We start from the raw sequence: 17,204 nt of genomic DNA on the forward strand, positions 1-17,204 counted from the left end.
CATCTCAAGCTCGCATAGTATCACCATGATCTCTTCGTGTAGCCTTCTTATTTGCCTCACGCCAACCGACTTCCAAGAGATGACGTCGAAAAAGTTGCATAGGCCAAATAGCGTTTCACGGACGTGCGCATCCATGATCCCACGGATTGCAACTGGAAGTATCTGCGTCATCAACACGTGACAGTCGTGAGACTTCATCCCGCTGAACTTCTGCTTCGTGGGTCTAGGTATCTGCTTATCTTCCCCGCGTAACCGTAAGGAAGTTTTACTTCTACGAGGCAGGTGAAAAACTGCTCGATCTCCTCCTGACTTAGAGTGAAGCACGCGGGAGGGTATTCATTTCTGGTCTTCTTGGCCTTTTTGACTTTGCAACGACTTTCCGTGTCCTGCTTCGCCTCATCATTATCATCATCATCATCATCATTAGCATGAAGCTCCTCCCCGATGCCCATTGATTTCAAGTCTGCCCTTGCTTTCAGCCCATCTTTGGTCCTCTCTGGCATGTTGAGCAGGGTACCAAGCAGACTCTCGCACACGTTCTTCGTGATATACATGACATCAAGGCTATGAGGCACACGGTGGATCTTCCAGTATGACAAGTCCCAGAATACAGACCTCGTTTTCCATACCTTCAGCAACGGCTCTGGCGCCTTTCACTTCTTTCCCGGCTCTGGCGCCTTTTGTTTCTTTCTGGCAGTGGGCAATCTTTCCTATTTTTCAACAGCTCGTCTATTTCCTCACCGCTCCTCGTACGCGGGCGTCTTCGGGGTTCGGTTTCACCATCGAATAGATCCTTGCGTTTTCTCCATGGGTCATCGTCGCGAAGCCACCTTCGATGTCCCATGAACACAGTTTTCGAAGACCCGGGATCTCTGTCTAGCTGGCAGTATGTTGTGTCATCCATGCACCTGACGCATCCAGAAAATCCGTGGACCACCTGCCCCGCAACATATCCGTAACTGAGATAGTCGTGCACCGTCGTGAGTAGTGCGGCTCTCATAGGGAAATATTCTTTCTCTGCGGCGTCCCACATATTGGCTGGCGTTTTCCATAGCGTGTCTAGCTCCTCTTTCAGCAGCCCCAGATACAAATTGATGTCGTTCCTTGGTTGTTTCAGCCCTTCAATTAGCATACTCATGTGAATGTACTTCCTCTTCAAGCACAACCAGGGGGGAAGGTTGTACATCCACACAAACACAGGCCAGGTGCTATGTGTGCTTCTCTGGCTGTCAAACGGATTGACTCCATCGGGGCTCGCGCCCAGCACGATGTTCCTTGGATCGTCCCCAAATTCTGGATGTTCGAAGTTCAACGCTTGCCATTGGCTCGCATCCTTAGGGTGACTCACCATCTTGTCTTTTTTATTTATCTTCGAATCATTTCCGTCATCTTCTCGCTTCTTCTCCTCCCTATCCGCGTGCCAACGTAGGAGCTTTGCTAACTTAGGGTCCGTGAAATACCGCTGCAGACGAGGAGTGATCGGAAAGTACCACACCACTTTTCGAGGAGCTTTCTTCCTCTTCTTGTATCGAGTGACGCTGCACACCGGACATATGGTAGACTCTGCGTGCTCGTCCCAATAAATGATGCAATTGTTCATGCACACATGGTATTTCACGTGCGGTAAATCCAGAGGACACATGATTTTCTTTGCCTCCTTGAAACTGGTCGGGCACTTGTTCCCCTTGGGAAGACGTTCGTGCCAGAATGACATGTTCTCGTCGAAGCATGCGTCGGTCATTTTTTACCTTCATCTCCAGAGCCATGAGTGTTACTTTCAGGAGGGTATCCTCGAGCCTACATCCTTCATACAATGCAGTAACTGCGTCTATCTCCAATTGATCCAGCTTGGCTTTCTCTCGGGCGGCAGCTCTTGCGTATCCGTCTGCTTGAGAAGCAGCTCTTGAATATGAGGGTCCTACACCCAGCCTCCATCGTCGTCTGCTCCGGCATCTTCATCTTCATGATCATGCCCTTCGTCTTGATCTTCCTCCTCATCATGTCCAGCATCTTCTACATGATGACTGTGTACAGCATCACCGTCGTGATGATGTCCTGGAGATTCTTCGTCTTCTCGCCCGCCCTCACCGCGGTGGTTGCCTTCCTCATTTCTTGCCCGGCCCCCATGGACGATTCATAGTAATCTTCATCACCTTGCCACCGATAGCCATCCATGAAACCACGCAAGAGCAGGTGGTCCACACCTGCCCGGAATCCGGGTCCGCAATAAGGCTCTTCAGCTTGCATCTTCGACACGGACATCTTATCTTTGTCTCGTTCTTTTGAAGCATCTCGGCCTTCGCGGAGCTCAAAAACCTATTCACGATGCCTTCGGTCATCGTGCGGACCATGGTCGCCTGCGGGGTAGAGCAAAACGATATTTTAGAACCAAGAAAAAAGTGGCATGACTTTCCCTAAAAATAGGACCAAAAAGAATGCATAGTGCCAAAATTCTCGCCGAAACAGAAATGAATCAACATTCCGGCAAAATATTGGCAACTATCGCATTTCAAATACTGGTACCTGGAAACACAAACATATATGCAACACCACAAACATATGCAACACCACAAGCATACAGAGATCTAGCTAGGCCATAAAAAGTGCATGTGCACGTTGTTGGAGGGAGAAAAAAAGTAGATCTACAACATAAAGATAGCTTTCCGCTTACTTACCTATCAAAAAAAGGTAATTTAACCACTTAATTTGGATGAATCTATGGTGCAAATGAGGTGAGGAGGAGGAGGCAGCTGAGACAAGCTTGCAGGAGGAGGTGGAGAGAATGAAGTGGGGAAAGTGAGTGTGTAGGTGTGGCTGTCCAAAATATCTAGCTGGTCGCAGGTTACTAATGGCGCATCACCCACAAATGCGCCATTAGTAACCCTGGTTACTAATTGTGCACCGGATTGTGGTGCGCCATTAGTAGTTTTGCAAAAAAAACAAAAAAAACAAGATGATAGTAGTGGCGCACGTGGTGAGTGGTGCGCCATTACTAGTTAAACTAGTAATGGCGCACTGTTCCCTGGTGCGCCATTAGTATTTTTGGAAAAAAATATGTTAGTAGTGGCGCACCATTAGTGTGGTGCGCCATTAGTGTGATAGACACTAATGGCGCACCAGCACATGGTGCGCCACTGCTATATAGTAGTGGCGCACCACATGTCTGGTGCACCATTAGTGTCCATATTATCTATAACCCTTTTCCTAGTAGTGATGAATAATACTATCATCCAAAGTGGCTTTAGAAGAAGTTTGCTCCCACTATTCCGAATGAGGAGAATTTTGCTTATGTGGAGACTAGTGAAATTTCTATGCTTGTAGATCACGAACATAATGCTTTATGTGCTGGTTATACTAGTGCAAATGCCCGTGCATTGCACCGGGCGAAATATTAAATATAACTTGCTCCACATGCCATTATGAAACACCTTTTTAATCCAAAATTTTCTAATGTCATAAATAAGTTTACACTGAGTATTTCTTTTTGGACCATGAAATTTGGACGTACCCACAATGTTCGCCATGACCTATTTCAGATCCGCACTTTCATTTCATCCGGAAGAGTAGTTGTGTATGGAATAGTCTTTCAATCAATTTTATTTTTTATGGTGCAAGATTCTAGATATTGAATGCAAGCATCATGCCAAATATCAACCAGAAAATCATGTGTTCCAATGAAATAGTACTACTATAGTTTATCCTATTAGTTCTCACAAAACTAACAGGATAACTATGCAGTGTCATCATCATTTTCGATAGTGTTGACATGCTGGAAAAAAGAATGTTCGGTTCTAGGTGCATATAAATCTGATGTATTTTGCGCCACCATGACAAAGCAAAGATATATAGTTATTTGCGCCACCATATCAATATGTCCAGTGAGTGCTGCACCAAAGAGCACATAGAATTAGTACAAGACTGGAAGCTTTGGCTCAAAAAAAGGTTAACCTCTACTATCGGTCAGCTCTACTGCACCAGAGAATTACAAACGTGGACATGATAAAATAAGGAACCATATAGGTGTATTACAAACATGACTGGTGAAGCAAACATATCTTAGTTTTGGGTTCTAACCGTTGAAAGGAACATGATAAGAGTAGTTGAAAGATATTAAATACTTGAAGTATCTATTATTTGAACCTTGACATTTTAATTTTCAGTATAACCTCCAAACCTACTATTGCAACATAAGATTTTTCTATGATCTCAGCTGTAACAATTCTATGTTCTGTCACAAACTCTGCAGCAAAACAACAATCAGTTGTGAGTAAGACAAGAGAGAAAGGTGGATCTGCCAAGAGCGTATGGGGCGAGAAAAGTACTGAACAGAGTAGTAGGGAGATGAACTTCGGGCAGATGGTCTCCAGGAGAACTGCCGTAGGTGTGGATTTCTGAAGAAAAACAAATGGTTCCATAACAATTCTTGTGCAGCTGTGCAGTGCTTCGACGCTAGGAGATTAACTACCTGTAGATGAATCCACCAAAAGGCTGGCATTTGGTAGAGGGGAGATGGGGCAGCAAGGTAGATGGAAGCAGGAGGATATTAGTGGAATAAACAGGACTATAATGACTGAAATTGCTATCTTTCCTCTAAAAGAAACAGAAATGAGGCAACTTGCAAAACGTAAGGCTCGACCATGTTTTTATCTGTGGTGACGACCGACCTTGTTTGTCCTTCCTAAGTCGCGATCAGACTTGAAGCACTACAACATGAATCAATTGTCAAATTTAAAGTGTCAACTTTCAGACTTGAAGCACTACATACTTTTGCTGAAAGATGTCACTATGTCAGTTTATGATTGGCCACAATCACAAGCCAATAATGCTCAGAAACTGCCTAAGAAAATATCTATATGTTCTTGTATCCATAACAATGATGATTATTGTATGACGCTAGACTGGGTTAGTGTTCTTCTGATGCTGTAAACTGAATGCAGATTTGCAAAGGCTAACTAAAGGATGGAAGATATGAGAGAGAAATAATTAAAACAATTCATAACTTACTCTACGCCACCAAGTGAGGAGGCCCACTGGTGCCCGCCTTCTGGATCCGCGTGGATGCATTTGGCCACTGCCCTGGCCGCGCGGAAAGCCGACGAGACCTGGACCTCCTGTGTCGGTGGCCCAGGCGAGCGCTGGGTGGGGAAACTTGCGCTGCCTAGCCACTTGTTGACCTCAGAGTGAGCACCGCCCTCGATATCGGCTGTCGCCCCTAGGCCCAAAGGCTCGCCGTTGTCCTTCTTCATCGCCGCCACCATCGTCGGGAGAGACAGAGAGCACGGGGGAAAGGAGGAGCGAGAGAGATCTGCTGCTGACAGAGAGAGAAAGGCAGCGAGCATGCGGGTGCGGTCCGACTGCACCGGTCGGTCCAAGTAACGGCCGTTAACGGCCTCGCCGTCACGCGCGATGCTGACGTGGCCTGACATGCGGGCCCGGGCCATCAGAAAACGGTTTAAAATGCTAGCAACGTGCAATTTGGGTTTTTGAGACAGCCGACGAGAAAAGTGGTAGATATCAGTCACAAACAAAAAAGTGGTGATTTTTTGGAACCCTAGCACGAAAAGTGCTAGTTTTATGCTATTTACTCCGAGAGAATGCCATTTTCATATGATCACTCCAACTTCATTCTGCAGGTTGGTACATCCGTGCTCAATTGTTCATAAATGTCTGTGCTAAAGGTTGTAAATGTTTTAGCAGATGGAAGCATCATCAGTGCCTCTTTCTCTAATGGTGCTTCTCTATTGCCTAGGGACAGAAAGACGATTCAAAATTGTTATTATGATTATTACTAGTGCAAATGCCCGTGCGTTGCACCGGGCGAAATATTAAATATAACTTGCTCCACGTGCCATTACGAAACACCTTTTTAATCCAAAATTTTCAAACGTCATAAATAAGTTTACACTGAGTATTTCTTTTTGGACCATGAAATTTGGACGTACCCACAATGTTTGCCATGACCTATTTCAGATCCGCACTTTCATTTCATCCGAAAGAGTAGTTGTGTATGGAATAGTCTTTCAATCAATTTTATTTTTGTTCTTTAGAAAAACACAAATATTTTTTTGAGAAGGTGTTTTTTAAGAATGTTTTTTTAATGGAATCATTTTTAAGGCGACGAACTTTTTTGAGATATTAGATTTCATTTGTAATTTATTTTGCACTGTTTTTTGGGCTTGGCAACTCACAGACAACACGCACAAACTCAATCTTCGTCCAACCAATGTCTGCCTGATGTGTAACAAAAAAATTATTTGAATACATTATATGGTCCAGTTTTCACCACTGAAACACCATATAGGGATGACAAACATATGGTTTGTGGTGCAAGATTCTAGATATTGAATGCAAGCATCATGCCAAATATCAAGCAGAAAATCATGTGTTCCAATGCAACAGTACTACTATAGTTTATCCTATTAGTTCTCACAAACCTAACGGGATAACTATGCAGTGTCATCATCATTTTCGATAGTGTTGACATGCTGGCAAAAAGAATGTTCGGTTCTAGGTGCATATAAATCTGATGTATTTTGCGCCACCATGACAAAGCAAAGATTTATAGTTATTTGCGCCACCATATCAATATGTCCAGTGAGTGCTGCACCAAAGAGCACATAGAATTAGTACAAGACTGGAAGCTTTGGCTCAAAAAAAGGTTAACCTCTACTATCGGTCAGCTCTACTGCACCAGAGAATGACAAACGTGGACATGATAAAATAAGGAACCATATAGGTGTATTACAAACATGACTGGTGAAGCAAACATATCTTAGTTGTGGGTTCTAACCGTTGAAAGGAACATGATAAGAGTAGTTGAAAGATATTAAATACTTGAAGTATCTATTATTTGAACCTTGACATTTTAATTCTCAGTATAACCTCCAAACCTACTGGTGCAACATAAGATTTGTCTATGATCTCAGCTGTAACAATTCTATGTTCTGTCACAAACTCTGCAGCAAAACAACAATCAGCTGTGAGTAAGACGAGAGAGAAAGGTGGATCTGCCAAGAGCGTATGGGGCGAGAAAAGTACTGAACAGAGTAGTAGGGAGATGAACTTCAGGCGGATGGTCTCCAGGAGAACTGCCGTAGTTGTGGATTTCTGAAGAAAAACAAATGGTTCCATAACAATTCTTGTGCAGCTGTGCAGTGCTTCGACGCTAGGAGATTAACTACCTGTAGATGAATCCACCATCAGGCTGGCATTTGGTAGAGGGGAGATGGGGCAGCAAGGTAGAAGGAAGCAGGAGGATATTAGTGGAATAAACAGGACTATAATGACTGAAATTGCTATCTTTCCTCTAAAAGAAACAGAAATGAGGCAACTTGCAAAACGTAAGGCTCGACCATGTTTTTATCTGTGGTGACGACCGACCTTGTTTGTCCTTCCTAAGTCGCGATCAGACTTGAAGCACTACAACATGAATCAATTGTCAAATTTAAAGTGTCAACTTTCAGACTTGAAGCACTACATACTTTTGCTGAAAGATGTCACTATGTCAGTTTATGATTGGCCACAATCATAAGCCAATAATGCTCAAAAACTGCCTAAGAAAATATCTATATGTTCTTGTATCCATAATAATGATGATTATTGTATGACGCTAGACTGGGTTAGTGTTCTTCTGATGCTGTAAACTGAATGCAGATTTGCAAAGGCTAACTAAAGGATGGAAGATATGAGAGAGAAATAATTAAAACAATTCATAACTTACTCTACGCCACCAAGTGAGGAGGCCCACTGATGCCCGCCTTCTGGATCCGCGTGGATGCATTTGGCCACTGCCCTGGCCGCATGGAAAGCCGACGAGACCTGGACCTCTTGTGTCGGTGGCCCAGGCGAGCGCTGGGTGGGGAAACTTGCGCTGCCTAGCCACTTGTTGACCTCAGAGTGAGCACCGCCCTCGATATCGGCTGTCGCCCCTAGGCCCAAAGGCTCGCCGTTGTCCTTCTTCATCGCCGCCACCATCGTCGGGAGAGACAGAGAGCACGGGGGAAAGGAGGAGCGAGAGAGATCTGCTGCTGACAGAGAGAGAAAGGCAGCGAGCATGCGGGTGCGGTCCGACTGCACCGGTCGGTCCAAGTAACGGCCGTTAACGGCCTCGCCGTCACGCGCGATGCTGACGTGGCCTGACATGCGGGCCCGGGCCATCAGAAAACGGTTTAAAATGCTAGCAACGTGCAATTTGGGTTTTTGAGACAGCCGACGAGAAAAGTGGTAGATATCAGTCACAAACAAAAAAGTGGTGATTTTTTGGAACCCTAGCACGAAAAGTGCTAGTTTTATGCTATTTACTCCGAGAGAATGCCAGTTTCATATGATCACTCCAACTTCATTCTGCAGGTTGGTACATCCGTGCTCAATTGTTCATAAATGTCTGTGCTAAAGGTTGTAAATGTTTTAGCAGATGGAAGCATCATCAGTGCCTCTTTCTCTAATGGTGCTTCTCTATTGCCTAGGGACAGAAAGACGATTCAAAATTGTTATTATGATTATTACTAGTGCAAATGCCCGTGCGTTGCACCGGGCGAAATATTAAATATAACTTGCTCCACGTGCCATTACGAAACACCTTTTTAATCCAAAATTTTCAAACGTCATAAATAAGTTTACACTGAGTATTTCTTTTTGGACCATGAAATTTGGACGTACCCACAATGTTCGCCATGACCTATTTCAGATCCGCACTTTCATTTCATCTGAAAGAGTAGTTGTGTATGGAATAGTCTTTCAATCAATTTTATTTTTGTTCTTTAGAAAAACACAAATATTTTTTTGAGAAGGTGTTTTTAAGAATGTTTTTTTAATGGAATCATTTCTAAGGCGACGAACTTTTTTGGGATATTAGATTTCATTTGTAATTTATTTTGCACTGTTTTTTGGGCTTGGCAACTCACAGACAACACGCACAAACTCAATCTTCGTCCAACCAATGTCGGCCTGATGTGTAACAAAAAAATTATTTGAATACATTATATGGTCCAGTTTTCACCACTGAAACACCATATAGGGATGACAAACATATGGTTTGTGGTGCAAGATTCTAGATATTGAATGCAAGCATCATGCCAAATATCAAGCAGAAAATCATGTGTTCCAATGCAACAGTACTACTATAGTTTATCCTATTAGTTCTCACAAACCTAACGGGATAACTATGCAGTGTCATCATCATTTTCGATAGTGTTGACATGCTGGCAAAAAGAATGTTCGGTTCTAGGTGCATATAAATCTGATGTATTTTGCGCCACCATGACAAAGCAAAGATTTATAGTTATTTGCGCCACCATATCAATATGTCCAGTGAGTGCTGCACCAAAGAGCACATAGAATTAGTACAAGACTGGAAGCTTTGGCTCAAAAAAAGGTTAACCTCTACTATCGGTCAGCTCTACTGCACCAGAGAATTACAAACGTGGACATGATAAAATAAGGAACCATATAGGTGTATTACAAACATGACTGGTGAAGCAAACATATCTTAGTTTTGGGTTCTAACCGTTGAAAGGAACATGATAAGAGTAGTTGAAAGATATTAAATACTTGAAGTATCTATTATTTGAACCTTGACATTTTAATTTTCAGTATAACCTCCAAACCTACTGTTGCAACATAAGATTTTTCTATGATCTCAGTTGTAACAATTCTATGTTCTGTCACAAACTCTGCAGCAAAACAACAATCAGTTGTGAGTAAGACGAGAGAGAAAGGTGGATCTGCCAAGAGCGTATGGGGCGAGAAAAGTACTGAACAGAGTAGTAGGGAGATGAACTTCGGGCGGATGGTCTCCAGGAGAACTGCCGTAGGTGTGGATTTCTGAAGAAAAACAAATGGTTCCATAACAATTCTTGTGCAGCTGTGCAGTGCTTCGACGCTAGGAGATTAACTACCTGTAGATGAATCCACCAAAAGGCTGGCATTTGGTAGAGGGGAGATGGGGCAGCAAGGTAGATGGAAGCAGGAGGATATTAGTGGAATAAACAGGACTATAATGACTGAAATTGCTGTCTTTCCTCTAAAAGAAACAGAAATGAGGCAACTTGCAAAACGTAAGGCTCGACCATGTTTTTATCTGTGGTGACGACCGACCTTGTTTGTCCTTCCTAAGTCGCGATCAGACTTGAAGCTCTACAACATGAATCAATTGTCAAATTTAAAGTGTCAACTTTCAGACTTGAAGCACTACATACTTTTGCTGAAAGATGTCACTATGTCAGTTTATGATTGGCCACAATCACAAGCCAATAATGCTCAAAAACTGCCTAAGAAAATATCTATATGTTCTTGTATCCATAATAATGATGATTATTGTATGACGCTAGACTGGGTTAGTGTTCTTCTGATGCTGTAAACTGAATGCAGATTTGCAAAGGCTAACTAAAGGATGGAAGATATGAGAGAGAAATAATTAAAACAATTCATAACTTACTCTACGCCACCAAGTGAGGAGGCCCACTGATGCCCGCCTTCTGGATCCGCGTGGATGCATTTGGCCACTGCCCTGGCCGCATGGAAAGCCGACGAGACCTGGACCTCTTGTGTCGGTGGCCCAGGCGAGCGCTGGGTGGGGAAACTTGCGCTGCCTAGCCACTTGTTGACCTCAGAGTGAGCACCGCCCTCGATATCGGCTGTCGCCCCTAGGCCCAAAGGCTCGCCGTTGTCCTTCTTCATCGCCGCCACCATCGTCGGGAGAGACAGAGAGCACGGGGGAAAGGAGGAGCGAGAGAGATCTGCTGCTGACAGAGAGAGAAAGGCAGCGAGCATGCGGGTGCGGTCCGACTGCACCGGTCGGTCCAAGTAAAGGCCGTTAACGGCCTCGCCGTCACGCGCGATGCTGACGTGGCCTGACATGCGGGCCCGGGCCATCAGAAAATGGTTTAAAATGCTAGCAACGTGCAATTTGGGTTTTTGAGACAGCCGACGAGAAAAGTGGTAGATATCAGTCACAAACAAAAAAGTGGTGATCACGAAAAGTGCTAGTTTTATGCTATTTACTCCGAGAGAATGCCAGTTTCATATGATCACTCCAACTTCATTCTGCAGGTTGGTACATCCGTGCTCAATTGTTCATAAATGTCTGTGCTAAAGGTTGTAAATGTTTTAGCAGATGGAAGCATCATCAGTGCTTCTTTCTCTAATGGTGCTTCTCTGTTTCCTAGGGACAGAAAGACGATTCAAAATTGTTATTATGATTATTACTAGTGCAAATGCCCGTGCGTTGCACCGGGCGAAATATTAAATATAACTTGCTCCACGTGCCATTATGAAACACCTTTTTAATCCAAAATTTTCAAACGTCATAAATAAGTTTACACTGAGTATTTCTTTTTGGACCATGAAATTTGGACGTACCCACAATGTTCGCCATGACCTATTTCAGATCCGCACTTCCATTTCATCCGGAAGAGTAGTTGTGTATGGAGTAGTCTTTCAATCAATTTTATTTTTTGTTCTTCAGAAAAACACAAATATTTTTTTTTTGAGAAGGTGTTTTTTAAGAATGTTTTTTAATGGAATCCTTTTTAAGGCGACGAACTTTTTTGGGATATTAGATTTCATTTGTAATTTATTTTGCATTGTTTTTTGGGCTTGGCAACTCACAGACAACACGCACAAACTCAATCTTCGTCCAACCAATGTCTGCCAGATGTGTAACAAAAAATTATTTGAATACAGTATATGCTCCAATTTTCACCACTGAAACACCATATAGGGATGACAAACATATGGTTTGTGGTGCAAGATTCTAGATATTGAATGCAAGCATCATGCCAAATATCAACCAGAAAATCATGTGTTCCAATGCAACAGTACTACTATAGTTTATCCTATTAGTTCTCACAAAACTAACGGGATAACTATGAAGTGTCGTCATCATTTTCGATAGTGTTGACATGCTGGCAAAAAGAATGTTCGGTTCTAGGTGCATATAAATATGATGTATTTTGCGTCACCATGACAAAGCAAAGATTTATAGTTATTTGCGCCACCTTATCAATATGTCCAGTGAGTGCTGCACCAAAGAGCACATAGAATTAGTACAAGACTAGAAGCTTTGGCTCAAAAAAAGGTTAACCTCTACTATCGGTCAGCTCTACTTCACCAGAGAATTACAAACATGGACATGATAAAATAAGGAACCATATAGGTGTATTACAAACATGAGTGGTGAAGCAAACATATCTTAGTTGTGGGTTCTAACCGTTGAAAGGAACATGATAAGAGTAGTTGAAAGATATTAAATACTTGAAGCATCTATTATTTGAACCTTGACATTTTAATTCTCAGTATAACCTCCAAACCTACTGTTGCAACATAAGATTTGTCTATGATCTCAGCTGTAACAATTCTATGTTCTGTCACAAACTCTGCAGCAAAACAACAATCAGTTGTGAGTAAGACGAGAGAGAAAGGTGGATCTGCCAAGAGCGTATGGGGCGAGAAAAGTACTGAACAGAGTAGTAGGGAGATGAATTTCGGGCGGATGGTCTCCAGGAGAACTGCCGTAGGTGTGGATTTCTGAAGAAAAACAAATGGTTCCATAACAATTCTTGTGCAGCTATGCAGTGCTTCGACGCTAGGAGATTAACTACCTGTAGATGAATCCACCATCAGGCTAGCATTTGGTAGAGGGGAGATGGGGCAGCAAGGTAGATGGAAGCAGGAGGATATTAGTGGAATAAACAGGACTATAATGACTGAAATTGCTATCTTTCCTCTAAAAGAAACAGAAATGAGGCAACTTGCAAAACGTAAGGCTCGACCATGTTTTTATCTGTGGTGACGACCGACCTTGTTTGTCCTTCCTAAGTCGCGATCAGACTTGAAGCACTACAACATGAATCAATTGTCAAATTTAAAGTGTCAACTTTCAGACTTGAAGCACTACATACTTTTGCTGAAAGATGTCACTATGTCAGTTTATGATTGGCCACAATCACAAGCCAATAATGCTCAGAAACTGCCTAAGAAAATATCTATATGTTCTTGTATCCATAACAATGATGATTATTGTATGACGCTAGACTGGGTTAGTGTTCTTCTGATGCTGTAAACTGAATGCAGATTTGCAAAGGCTAACTAAAGGATGGAAGATATGAGAAGCTTACTAGCTTGGTGGCGTTCTTAAGGAACTCAAGCTTGGCACGCACGGTGATGGGAACCCTGATGACCACCATCTTGATCCTCCAATAATCTAGGGATTACGCGGCGAAGGGTTCATAACTCTGTCCAAACTTCAAAAATCACGAAGGGTTGCGCCTATTAGCTGCTCAGAAAAAAAATCATGCCAATCTCTATCCCTTGCCAAGTCCCATTACAAAATATAATTTGATTCAACGAAACCACCAAAGCAGAATAAAACAATTACCAAGGGATGCAGTCAGGCGCCACAATAGTTGTGCTCGATGTCAGATTATGGCTTGCCTTCCATGGTAATCGGTTAAGAGCTATTCACTTCTTCTGATCTAGTTCGTGGTTTGGATTGGATTCGATGCTTTCCCTGTCCACCTCGCCGCGGACCAGAGCGCAGCCCCAAATCTGCTTCATGTAACAAGTTTGTTATTATATATGAAGCAATTGTAATCTCGAGCACTGATTTTTTGTACACAACATTTACTCATTGACAGAAAATGGACCAAAAGATCAGTCCTAACATTTTCAAGCACAACAAATACGAAGATTGGATAAAAAATGTTCAGTACAGGAGAAAATCTATCGCATGATCTTCCGGTTTACTTGTTCATGAACTTATTCACCAATAATAGCAATGCAAACATGGAATCAAGTACAGAAGGTGGGATCAAATGGGAAATTGAAGATGGTGTTCCACTCTCCGTCCCTGTAACAACGCAATCTTGCATTCAATTCCCCAACAAACAAAAATTCTTGTTGATGCTTCCGCATGGTTGGAGGCTTGAGGAGGGGATCTTGTACTCACCATCCCGCTCGGAGAGGATACCCCACCGGAGGAGGGGATCCAACCAGATGAGGGGAGCATGGCTCTCCACGCCTCAATCCAGCCAGAAGGAGCCGCCGTTGCCGCGTGGGATGTGGGAAGGGAGGGAGCCGCAACGATGGTGGTGGTAGATGGCGGCGCGGGGGAAGATTGACCTGCCACCAGTCGCCTCCGGTCTGCAGAGAAGAGAGTCGGGTGGCGGGGTGGCCTGCCGCCGGTGCCGAGGAAGGCGAAGCCATGGGGCGATGCAGCACCGCCGCCGGTGCCGAGCGAGGCGAAGCCATGGGGCGATGCAGCCGATATTCGGGCGTAGGCGTGCGGGAGATCTGTTTTTTTCAATGACGAACCGTTATTTCACACATAGGGACTTCACTACGGGTTAATTCTCAAAAAGTATAGGGGCTTTTCTAAAAACTTACCGCGACGGTGAACCCGGAGACTCAATCCGTGCTTTATTATTAGGGAGAGATTGTTGAACTCATTCATGATGCTACTGAAAATTATTATGAGGGAGGAATACATGCTTGTAGGAGTTGCAATAATATCAAGTTTCCTCTCTATGTGCTTAAAGTTCTGAAGTTATACTTGTTTTGCCTTCCTATGCTAGTTGATTCTTATTCCCATAAATTGTGTGCTCACAAAATCCCTAGGCATAGGAAGTTGGTTAGGTTTAAATGTGGTAGTCATATTCTTCATGATGCTCTCTTTATGTTTCAGTTCTTATCTTTTATGTGAGCATCATTAAAATCATCATGCCTAGCTAAAAGGCATTAAAGAAAAGCGCTCATTGGGAGACAACCCAATGTTTACCCTTACTTTTTTTGTGTGTTCTCATGATTAAGCTACTATAGTAATAATGTATTATAGCTTTTGCTTCAATAAGTGCCAAGTAAGACCTTTGGGAAGACTTGGGTGAAAGTTAATGTGATCTTGCTGTAAAAAACAGAAACTTTGCGCTCATGAGATTAGCTGTCATTTTTTACAGAAGAGTGCGATTGAGTTGATTATTTTTTCAGAAGATTAATAGACAAATTCCTCACGTCCACCAATTTAGTTCATAATTTTTGGAGTAGAAGAAGTATGTTTGGTGTTCAGATCATTACAGACTGTTCTGTTTCTAACAGATCCTATTTTCATTGCAAAGTTTGCTTGTTTTCTAGTTTCTACGGCTTCTATTTCTCAATATAAATTGTAGAAATGACATGGTACACTAGGCATTTTGCGAGAAAAATTATGAACCTTGTCTTTGACAGTACCAAAGTGAATGGTTTACTCTTTATCATACTAACCTATCTCACGAAGTTCCGTTAAGTTTTGTGTGATTCATGTTTTCAAGCTTTGGGTGAGATATCGATATGAGGAGAATAAGGAGTGAAAAGACCCTAAGCTTGGGGATTCCCAAGGCACCCCAAGGTAATATTCAAGGAAGACTCAAGTGCCTAAGCTTGGGGATGCCCCGGAAGGCATCCCCTCTTTCGTCTTCAAAACTATCGGTATACCTTACTCGGAGCTATATTTTTATTCATCACATGATATGTGTCTTGCTTGGAGCGTATTTTCAATTTTACTTGCTGTTTGAATAAAACCATTGGATCTGAAATCTTGAATGAAAAATAATCCTCCCATGGCTATTTAATTATTTGACTACTCAGTATTCTTCACTTATATCTTTTTGGAGTAGTTTGTCATTTACTCACGTGCTTCACATATATCCTATGAGTAAATGGTTGAATGAATTGAATATCATAAATTTGAATTCATATATGTTTCATATGCTAACAACATGGGGAGTAATGACTTCACACATAATAGGTATAGGTAGTAAACTTATTGGAAGTTAGCAACCGCAGAATTGGTCACTTGAACAATTCATGAAAGAATATTGAAGGAAGAGAGATTTCACATATAAGTATACTATATTGGACATCTTTTGTAATTGTGAGCACTCATTAAAATATGACATGCTGAAAAGTTGATGTTAGACAAGGAACACCACTTAATGGGTTATGTTTTCCTATATTAGAAACATTATATTGTCTTGGATCATCCAACATGTTGAGCTTGCCTTTCCCCCTCATGCTAGCCAAATTCTTTGCACCAAGTAGAGATACTACTTGTTCTTCCGAATATCCTTAAACCCAGTTTTGCCATGAGAGTCCACCATATCTACCTATGGATTGAGTAAGATCCTTCAAGTAAGTTGTCATTGTTGCAAGCAATAAAAATTGCTCTCTAAATATGTATGATCTATTAGTGTGGAGAAAATAAGCTTTATACGATCTCGTGATGTGGAAGAAATAAAAGCGGTAGATTGCATAACAAAGGTCCATATCACAAGTAGCAATATAAAGTGACGTTCTTTTGCACTAAGATTTCATGCATCCAACCATAAAAACACATGACAACCTCTGCTTCCCTCTGCGAAGGGCCTATCTTTTATTTTTATCCTATACTTTGTACAAGAGTCAAGGTGATCATCACCTTTCCCTTTTTACACTTTTTCCTTTGGCAAGAACTTTGTGTTGGAGCGATCCGGATATATATATATATATCACTTGGATGTAGGTTTTCATAAATATTATTGTTGGCATTACCCTTGAGGTAAAAGGTTGGGAGGAGAAACTATAAGCCCCTATCTTTCTCTATGTCCGATTAAAACTTTGAACCAATAAATATCACGTGAGTGTTAGCAATTGTGAAAGATTAAATGATAGTTGAGTATGTGAAGTTTGCTGAACCAAAGCTCTTACATGGACCCTTCCCGAAAATAAGATGAATTGTAATTGTTTGATGACTAAGAGCATGGTTTGTTAGTTTTCAAGAAAGTTTATGATTTATACTTTAACATGTGAATAGCTTGTTACTTGATCATGAGAAGTTTCATGAGTTGAGCTACTGTTATGATATATAATGATGCTAGAAAAAGTGATTGGAACTATCATTGAAACTTACACACTTGCTAGCATTCACACTTCATAAGTTATTTCTTTTATCATTTACCTACTCAAGGACGAGGAGGAAATAAGCTTGGGGATTCTGATACGTCTCCAACGTATCTATAATTTATGAAGTATCCATGCTATTATATTATCCATCTTAGATGTTTTATATGCATTTATATGCTATTTTATATGATTTTTGGGACTAACCTATTAACTTAGAGCCAAGTGCCACTTTCTGTTTTCCCTTGTTTTTGAGTACTGCAGACAAGGAATATCAAATGCAGTCCAATTGACATGCC

The sequence above is a fragment of the Triticum urartu genome, chromosome 7A (assembly GCF_056163025.1).
Source record: "Triticum urartu cultivar PI428250 chromosome 7A, HENAU_Tu73, whole genome shotgun sequence".
NCBI classification, from domain to species: domain Eukaryota; kingdom Viridiplantae; phylum Streptophyta; class Magnoliopsida; order Poales; family Poaceae; genus Triticum; species Triticum urartu.